Consider the following 9,914-nt stretch of genomic DNA (forward strand, 5'->3'; position numbering starts at 1 on the left):
AACTGGATTCGACTTATCTGTATAACCTTGTTAACTTTGTGGACTTCCTTTCTAACCAAATACAAGATTTTATAGAATCCAGAAACGGTGTTACTCGCTATTAAATGATGTTTTTCATGATTTCTCTAAGGGTGACTAATTTTTTGTGCGGTGTGCTTATCTTAAACTATTTTGCACCTTTTCAAAAGTTGAAAATTAAAAATATATGAAAAAAGTTAGAGTTTTATAAGTTAAGCTACGCGTTTTTACTTAAATAAAACTGTAAACTAGCAAACATGTCTGATGTTATCTATAAATAATAGATAAAAAATAGCATCTTCAGTTTAAATTGCAACAATGCATAATGCTAATCCTATGAGAAAAATTCTTCTTTCCCAACGGATAAAGTGCGATTGCTTGTATTGCAAGCTAAAATTACTCCTAACACCTGCTGTTCAAATTTTAAAACTCTAGCACATAATGTACTGGAGTTTTAATTCTTTCTTTTCTCACAAACTTTTCCTCTTATTATTATCGATCTATATTAGCTGATTGAATGTTTCTGTCTAATGATCCCCCTGACTTAATTTCATTTTCAGGTTAAGATGAAAATTCCACGGTGAACACTATGTTTCACTAGCGTATAAAAAATATGAAATAATAAAAAAAGATATCCAGAAATAAATATCACTTAATATCCCAAACAGCTATTTTCACTTTTTACTAGACGGTACATATTTGAGAACATCGTGATCTCTTACATTTTTACCATTCCAATCTTTCATTGAAAAAAAAAATATTATTCACCACTCACTCTCGTAACAGTTGGGAGGGAACATTGACTTCTTAATTTGTCTGGACATTTTGACATACATTCAGAAGCTTGTAGATGGAAATATTGATTGGCTACCGTCCAGTCTAGGCATGCACGTCTCTGAATTTTATGTTTGTCTGGTTGTATTCTATTGTAGCTTCCTCAGTCGGTCTAGCATATTATACTATATCATAGCTACAATAATTTTATAAATGTCTTGCAATAAAGTGAATTCGTGTTTTCTTGAATTTATTGTTTTTTGAATTTCATTTGATATATTTATTACAGTGCTGCATTTATTTTTTTGAGCTAAAAGCTTTATGTTTTTTCTTTTGAAACTTTGTAATATAAATGTTTTAACTTTTATAAAACTTCACATCATTTGACATAATTAGTAGTTGTTATGACCTTAACTATAACGGTTGAAATTAAATATTTCAGTATTTATGTATTTAAGTAATAGAATTTCCTTTTAAAAACTCATAAAATTACTATAAATAAATGTGTTTGTTTCTTACAAAAAAAAGCATTATAGCATTTCTACATTTATCTAGGAATGATCGGGAATATAACTTAGTATTTCAAGAAAAATCAAGATATATAAAATGAAAAATAATAATTTTTCATTTTATCAATCTTGATTTATATGAATCTACATGAGAAAAAATAAACTTCAGTTTTTAATTTCAAACACTCAAGAAGGTGATGTTTAAGGTTTTACCTCCTTCATAATACTGTTTACGTAAATGTTCAAAAAATCTGCTCGGTTTTCAAAATTATAAACAAAAAATACGAAACTGAAAAGTAAATTTAACAGAATAAATGTTTTTTTTGCCATTCTTAAAGGTATTATGATAAAATTACCAAATTTTACCGCACATTATCGAACCATATTTCATTGTTAATTTTACCAAAATCATTAACAAAGCGCTTCGGGGAAAATTACCGAACTTTTTGCTGTTCCCACAGAGCCAAAAACACGGTTAATTATACCATATTCTTGTAGTTTTGATCATACCTTTTTCTCAGTGAGCAATTGATCAATCTCGAAGCTATCCCTACAGCCTTTACCGACTTATTGACTTTTAATGAAGTTAAATAAATGAATGTTTACTTAATCAATATAATCTGTGCAATAATATTGACATTTATAAACTACTGACTTATAAAATTATTCCATCTGGAACAACCAAGGTATTTTTTTAAAAATAATTCTGGATTGAAGTAGATGATATGTAAATTCTAAAAAGTACATTTTTAGAATGTTTTCAGTTCAATTTTAAGAAATGAATGTTCATTTTTTAATGTTCGATTGCAACCATTCTTTACATAAGAAACTGTCTGTCTTTGAAACATTACTGTACAGGATTATCTATTAATTTTCTCTTCATTTTTTTATGTCTCTTAATTAATATCTCTTAATTTTTTTTAAAAAAAAGGTATGTATGAGGTCATAGTTTCAGAATAGTAAATAGTTTAATGGTATCTAAATAGTCATAGTTTGTGAACTTTAACTGTAAATGAACATGTTAAAATATAAGAAATTTTGAATCGTATTGTTCACATGTAATTTTAAACTTTTGTAAACTTACATCTTATGTATGATTAAATGCATGACTTACCATTTATTATAACACTAATAATAATTTAGATAATTGAGTTAATATTTTAAAGCAAGTTTGCAACTAATAATCAGTGGCAATGAAAAATGAAGGTTTCTATTTACGTTAACTTGCAAAAACCGTCAACCTTTGTAAAAGGCAAGTTTCAAAAACTAAGAATGTCTCGTTATCTCTAAAAAAATCTAATTCATAAATATTCATTATTATTTCCAAATTATCTGCAAGATTAATGACACAAAACAAATAAGTACACGATTTGTTACAAGCTAAATTTGCATTAAAGTACTCAGTATGATATATTGATTGCCTGCTTAATGATAGTTTGAGCTATTATTATCGATGTTTTCTAAATCAATTAAGAAAAGCAATTGAGTTTTTTTCTTCTGAGCCATATAACTATGGTTAATTTCTTGGAAGTTTTCGAATAAATTATTTTCAATTTTTTTATCACAATAAGTTTAATGTGACGCTCTTCGAAAGAAAATTAATTAGACTATCAAACTGAATTTTCTTATTTTTTGTACAGATTTCAACAATTAGCAAAGAAAACTTATCTTACATAGAAAATCACAGTGTGACATTTAAAAATCGTGATATTTACACCAGTAAAATTTCATTTTATATTATTCATTAGAACACTAAGAAAAAAAAATTATGGTCAAAACTACCAAAATAGGCTTAAATTTACCGTGTTTCCGGTACCATAGAAACATCAAGAGATCTGTAATTTTTACCGAAGTACTTTGGTAATGATTTTAATAAAATTAGCAATAAAATATTGTTTTATAATGAGTGATAAAATTTTCTGATTTTATCATGATACATTAGAGCATGGTATGAAAACCACGTATTTGGCAAAATTTATTTTTCAGTTTTGCATTTTTACTGTACCAGAACTTCTGGTAAATCGTTACCATATGACCGGAAAAATTACCAAATGAATGGTTTAAAAACCATATATTTTGATTTCATTAACTAAAATTATGTTGTTGTTTTTCTCCAGAAATGTTACCACACAGTAAGATAATTTCATAAATTTTTTTTCTATCGAACCTAACAATACTTAATATTTGTTTTTTTATTACTTAATAATTACTAATAAGAAAGCAATGCCTTCACACTGCATGCTAGCTTTTTAGCATGAATTATATGCAATTTTTTAGCTCTTAAAATTTTAATTAATTTAAAATAAGAGGTATTAATTTAATCAAAAATGAATAGTAACAATTTCTGTTTTTAAAATTATTCTGAAATATAAAAACTTAATTTATTTTTTTCTTATTGTTATTAAAAAGTTTCTTATTTCCATGCATCATTAGATTTAAAATGATTAATTGCTCTTTACATTTAATTCAAGTAATTTATAGCATCGCAACTAAATTATTTGAATAATGTACACTCGAACATCTTAAATATTTCTGTTAATGTTTAATCCATCCTTTTCTGTTACGTTTAAAATTTAACTTTAGTCGCTTCAGATATGCTTTCTGTTAATATTTTTAAAACGTTATTACATTTTTTTAAAAATGTGTTACTGTTTGACTTACAGAATTAAATTATATTAGAATTTAAGTTTATAAGTTGTTTCGTCATAAAGCTAACTAATATATAGCATTACATAGAAATTAGTTATTTAAATAATGTTCTAAGCTACCGTTTCAGGTGAGTTTTCTGAAAATATTAGAAGCAAATTTGTTAATTTCTGACATAAAATTACGCTAGATTTAATTAAAAAAATTGCTTGATAATAATGAAGTCAAATAATTTATAAATATATAAATTACTTAAATGATATTTAACTCTAACGTTTTAGATACTGGCATTAATGAAAATATTTAAAAAAAGTTGTTATTTCCGAGCATTTAAAATATGTTATATTTAAATTTAATAAATTGCTTTGTCTTATTGAAGTCAAATGATTTACAATAATAATAACAATAAATAGGTAATAAATGAGTAAATAAATAAATAATTTAAATTATATGCAACTCTAATCGTTTTAGAGATTTGTTCTGTCAACATTTAAAAAATTTTTTTTAGATCCTGGCTTTAAAAATATATTATATTTGATTCAGTTGAGTTCTTTGTCGCTTTCAACGTACATAATTTATAGAATTTTAATTTAATAAATTACTTAGCATTGAATTATAACGTTTCAGATATGTTGCTACAGTGTTATCTTTTAAAAATTAACACTGTAGATGATGTTAATGTTATATTTTTCTTCTTATTCAGAAGAAATTCTAAACTTAATGAAAGCTTGGAACAAAATTATGATATGTGGTCAAAAAAACTGATCAATACCATGAATCTATTTCGGGAAAAAATAATGGTAATTTACTTTCACTTCTGTGATAAATTGGTCGAAATAATATTTCACATTAGTAAATTCTAAAAATAATCATAGTTTATAAAATACGCCATAGCTTGAGAAAAGTATAAATTTATGCTTGGTTAATGTAATATAATAGAGATATTATTCGTATAATATAAATCAGCTGTAGGCTGACGTAATACAAGACTTTTTATTCGATACAAGACTATCATTATAGAAGACTAAGCAATACAAGACTATTTTCATATTGAAGTTGTGTTTTTTTAGAATGTTCAGTTGTCTTTTGAATATTGGAATCATACGAAATATGAATTTAAATTTTATAAAAACTTTTGAATAATTAAGTGATTATAAATACAAATTTCATTTTCAGAAAAATTTGAAATATCTATTAAATTGATTAGAAATATGAATTTCTTTAATTTAAACTTTTGAATAACAGCATGATTAAAAAAATGTTGTTTTTAAATGCAAATGTTTAAATAATTAGATGGTTACAAAAAATGGATTGCTTCATATGAATATGAATGTAATATGAATGAATATCGTTATTTTTTGATAAGAAAGAAAAGATTAGAAATATGGATTTCTTTAATTTAAACTTTTGAATAACTGAAAGAATATAAATATGGATCCATTTTTGTCATAAGCTTTTGAATAATTAAATATTTAAATAATATGGATTTTTCTAAACTATAAACTATTAAGAAATAAACTCTTTAGAAATATCAATAGATAATACACACACTGAGAAAAAAAATTCTGGTAAAATTGCCGTATTGTACGGTAAAAAAAAACATATTTCTGGTCAATAAAACCAAAACATACAGTATTTAATTGGTCATAAATATGGTATTTTTTCACTTTATTGATTGTAATTGGAAAAAATTGTTTAAAATTATTATTGGTTATACATTATTCTAAAACATGTTTAATGGCCCATTAGGTATACTTTTTTAGAAACCTTTGTCTAGGACACGGATTTATATTTAAATTGAAGCAGTCAAGGGGATAAGTAAGTTTTATTTAATTTTCAAATGGGAGGAAGAGAGATCTATCTCTAGCTTTGACACTCGATCTTCCACGATTTGAATAAATCCGTTTTGTGTTCTTAAGTTGCAAAGGGTGTGTCGATATTCAGACCAAAACTTATATGACTGCTTCAGCTTTTTTTGGACAATTAAATGGTCTTTTCCTCAAAGACAACATCCGAGGGTCTTATACATGTGAGTAGCAACATTGAATCAGTAGGTGTAGTTTTTACTGAGCCAGTGATAAGTCTAAGAGCCTGGTTTTATAAAAACTCCAATTTTTTGTAGAATTGTTTCTGACATGGAGATAAGAGGCTCGCAGCAATAGATAAAGATTGAATGTATACTTTTTTGGAATGTGAGAGTGAGAGTGGAACAGCCTCAAAGGTAGCCAGCCTGTCGTTTAAAAAAAAAAGTAACTGTTTAACTACTCGATCAGTTAGATAACTCCACAGGTTTCTTCCAACTTAATTTTGAGTTTAAAACTGCTCCCAAATACGTGAAAGTTTCTATATTAACAAAGGTAGTTCCAGCAAAAAAAAAAAAGGTTCTCATGAAATCTGCTGATGCATTAATGAAAAGGTCTGTGCGGGGCACGTTTACTCATTTACAACCATATTGTTATCCCTAAACCAGGCATTCAGATATTTGAATACAGAATTAAGGGTGGACTCAATAATTGTCTTAGCATGTCGCTTTGGTGCTTTCGTCCAAATTACCAGAACGCCATAAAGCAAACAGTGAATGTTAGGAATTGTTTGGGAATAGGTAACATCTACATAAATATTCTGATCCTTAGACTAAGTATAGGTCCCGCAGTGAACTGATCATTACGACACGGTTCCCAGGAGATCACCGAAGTCAAGCATCATTGGCTGTGGTCAGTGTGCGGGTGGGTGACCACTTGGGTTAGTTTGCGTAGGGACCGAGGGTGTGCTCTATTGGTCCTCATTAAACTGTTCTACCTTAAATACCATAAAATACTCGACTTTGCGTGCAGGTCGTTGGGCTACCGTAGCGGGGGTGCCATCCTCTCTGCAGAGGATCAAAATTGTGATCGCATGTCTTCGGATCATCCTCAGTGATGTTTCCAAGACCGTCGTCAATAGCCCATTGTGCAGTACTAGGGTGTCGTAAATTAACAAGAACAAGACTAAGTATAGATCAGGTCGTTGATGTAGATGTTAAATAGGGTACAACTGGTAACAGATCCTTGGGAGAGACCAGCATGGAGACTGAAACTCTTTGATCTTTCGTCCCCAAAGGGAACTTTACAGCTTCTTCTACCAAGGAATGCTCAGAACCAGCCTAGCATATTTGAATTAGTACAAAAGGCAGAAAGTTTTATAAACAGCAATTCTTTCCAGACAAAATCATACTATTTAATATCAACAAATATAGCTTTCGTTACTTCTCTATTGTCGAAAACATCTTTTATTGCCTGCAAATAAGCAGCATGATCAGCCGTCGTGAAACGGTTTCAAATAAAACCTGCTTGCTCCTGGCAGATTAACTCATAATTCTCCAGATATCAATTGAGTCTCGTGTTTACCATTCTCTCTATTAATTTGGCAACGACTCTAGTTAGAGAGATAGGACTATAGTTCGATTGGATTTTTCATAGATTCGATTGGATCAAGGAGATTCTGGCTCATTATCCGTCTCATCTCTTTTATTGAATTTATTCTCGGCCATATTTCATGTTCTCTACAGTAAAGGGCAGTATTTTCAGAGATTGTTTCAACATCCAGAAAGATTCGCTTCTATTGATATTATTTTTTTTTACATCATCTTTCGATTTATTTCTTACTATAATGATTTGTTTTCGATAGCAAAGTGTAATGTAAATGGTAATAGTTGTTCTGCTTTTGTGTGTACTATGCGTCGAGACACAAAATTGTTATTTGAAATTAAGGTATTAAAATTTTATTCAAGACCCTTCCCGCTGAATTCACTGGAGCATTGCATTAGAGAAAAAGACTTGGAAAAAAACAGTCACGTGTTGCTATGACGTCAGAAAAGAATAGCAAGACTTCCTGCAGTCTTTTTTTATATATATTTTTTAGTCTTTTTTTTTAAGGCACACGGTGAATAGAACTACAACAAAGATGAATAATGAAAAATATGACTTGGTTATAAAGATAAAACACAATTGATTATAAATAAGTCTTCATTTGATGAGTAAAGAAACCGCATAGCCATTAAGAAATGTGTCTCAAGAAACAACCAGTCATTCTCAATTTAAATTTGATACTAAAACGAAAAACCACTAAGGGCAGAAAATTCAATTTGAATACAAGGTAATCGTTATTCTATTTCAGCAAATTGTGATGATAAATTAAATTAGTGTTCTGAACTAAACATTCCTCGATGGCAGAAAACTTTTCTCGTAAAAGAGAGCCTCTTTCTATCGCCAAAGTGCCAAAAGCTATAATTTTGTTTTCCTCGACACAGCTAAAGTGATTTGGGGTTAAACTGTCGGAACTTTCACAGGACTATCTCATCGATCTTTATGGATCGACTAGACGTCCTGAAATGTTGTCCGTGCCAGGAGAAATGGGGATGTGTGAGATATTAGATAAAAGGGCATGGGTGTGCAGAGAGGAGTAATATGCTAATACTTTTTAACAGAGTTGTCTGGATGGTTTTAACACTTTTCAGACATGTGTTGTTCTGGGGCTAGTTCGAAGATTTTGTCCGCATTTTGATTATGAAAAGAGTATAAATCAATTTGATTAGACTTTAAATGTTAAACATTAAAGGATTTTTATAGACATTATTGGTTGGAAATTCGCGATCTTTAGCATATTATCCCTTTGACGCAGAATTTTTACTAAGCATACTTTTTTATGCTATTTTTCATTAATTTAGGTCAAAATAAGTGAAAAATATTGTGTTTAGAATTTTAGTAATTTATAGTTAGGAAATACTGCATTGAACCCTTTTATTTAAAGGTAACATGCCTTACTTCCAAACAATCATTTTTCAAATTTGCACTTATTTGCAGTTATTTAGATCTTAGCGAAACAGTCATTCATCACTGAAATTTATTTAATTTACAAAATCAGCTTTTGATAAAGCTTTGAATATGATTAAAAAAGAATAATTTCAAACTACTTTTTTGGATTTCATATTTCAGTACAAATATGTTTACGATAATCTACCCGTTTTTATTTAGCATGTATAAAATTACTTTTTATAATTAAAATATATCAAAATATATTTTTGATTGTAGTTAAAGCGTTAGAAAAAAAATATATAAAAGGTACACAGGTGTCGCATCTGCTTCAAAGTGTTAATAACTTTCATTGTAATACTCTAGTTTAAATCATTTTTAATTTCGAATGCCTCTCTTTTGTTAAGAAGAGATTAGACATTTGTAATTTTTTTATATTTTTGGTACTAAAAATCCACTTCTTTCGTACTCAATGCAGCAAGTTTCAAAAAGGAATATTAAAAAATTAAGGAGAAATATTACATATTTCCTTATACCTAATTAAAAAAAGTTTCATACCTTAAAACTTTTTAAAAATAATTCCATTTTTTAAAAAAATTGGATTTCGAAAACATGTGGTAACATGAATATAAAAAACTAATTCCCATAACTCTCAAAGTTTCACATTGCTAAACATTTCAATATTTCATGCTAAAAATTTGAAATTATTTCAAAAGTATGTCAAATTTGAAAGTATGTTGAATCAAAAGTATGTTTAAATTTGAAGTTATTAAAAAAATGAAACTAATAAGAAATTTTCATTATTTTTTTTAAGTTTAAAGTATGAAATACACTGGTTATCATAAATTAAGGAAAATTCACAAAAATCGCGATAACTCTTTCAATTACACATGGAATTTTATGAAACTTACCCACAATATACAACACATAGTAAGGTATTAAACAACATAAAAAGAAATTATCAGACATTAATAGTAGTATAGAAATTAGCACATGTATAAAATAAACAAATTGGAAGTATCGGTTTGCAATAGAAAAAGTACCTTTAATATGGAATATGATTGCCTCTAGAAGCAATACAGCACAAACAGCGATGTGTGATGCTTTCAATTATGCGGTCTATCAGTTCAATAGGAAGTGAGAGCCATTGCTCTTGTAAAGCAGTTGCAAGCGTGGC

This window comes from Parasteatoda tepidariorum, chromosome 1, assembly GCF_043381705.1.
Source record: "Parasteatoda tepidariorum isolate YZ-2023 chromosome 1, CAS_Ptep_4.0, whole genome shotgun sequence".
Lineage (NCBI taxonomy): Eukaryota > Metazoa > Arthropoda > Arachnida > Araneae > Theridiidae > Parasteatoda > Parasteatoda tepidariorum.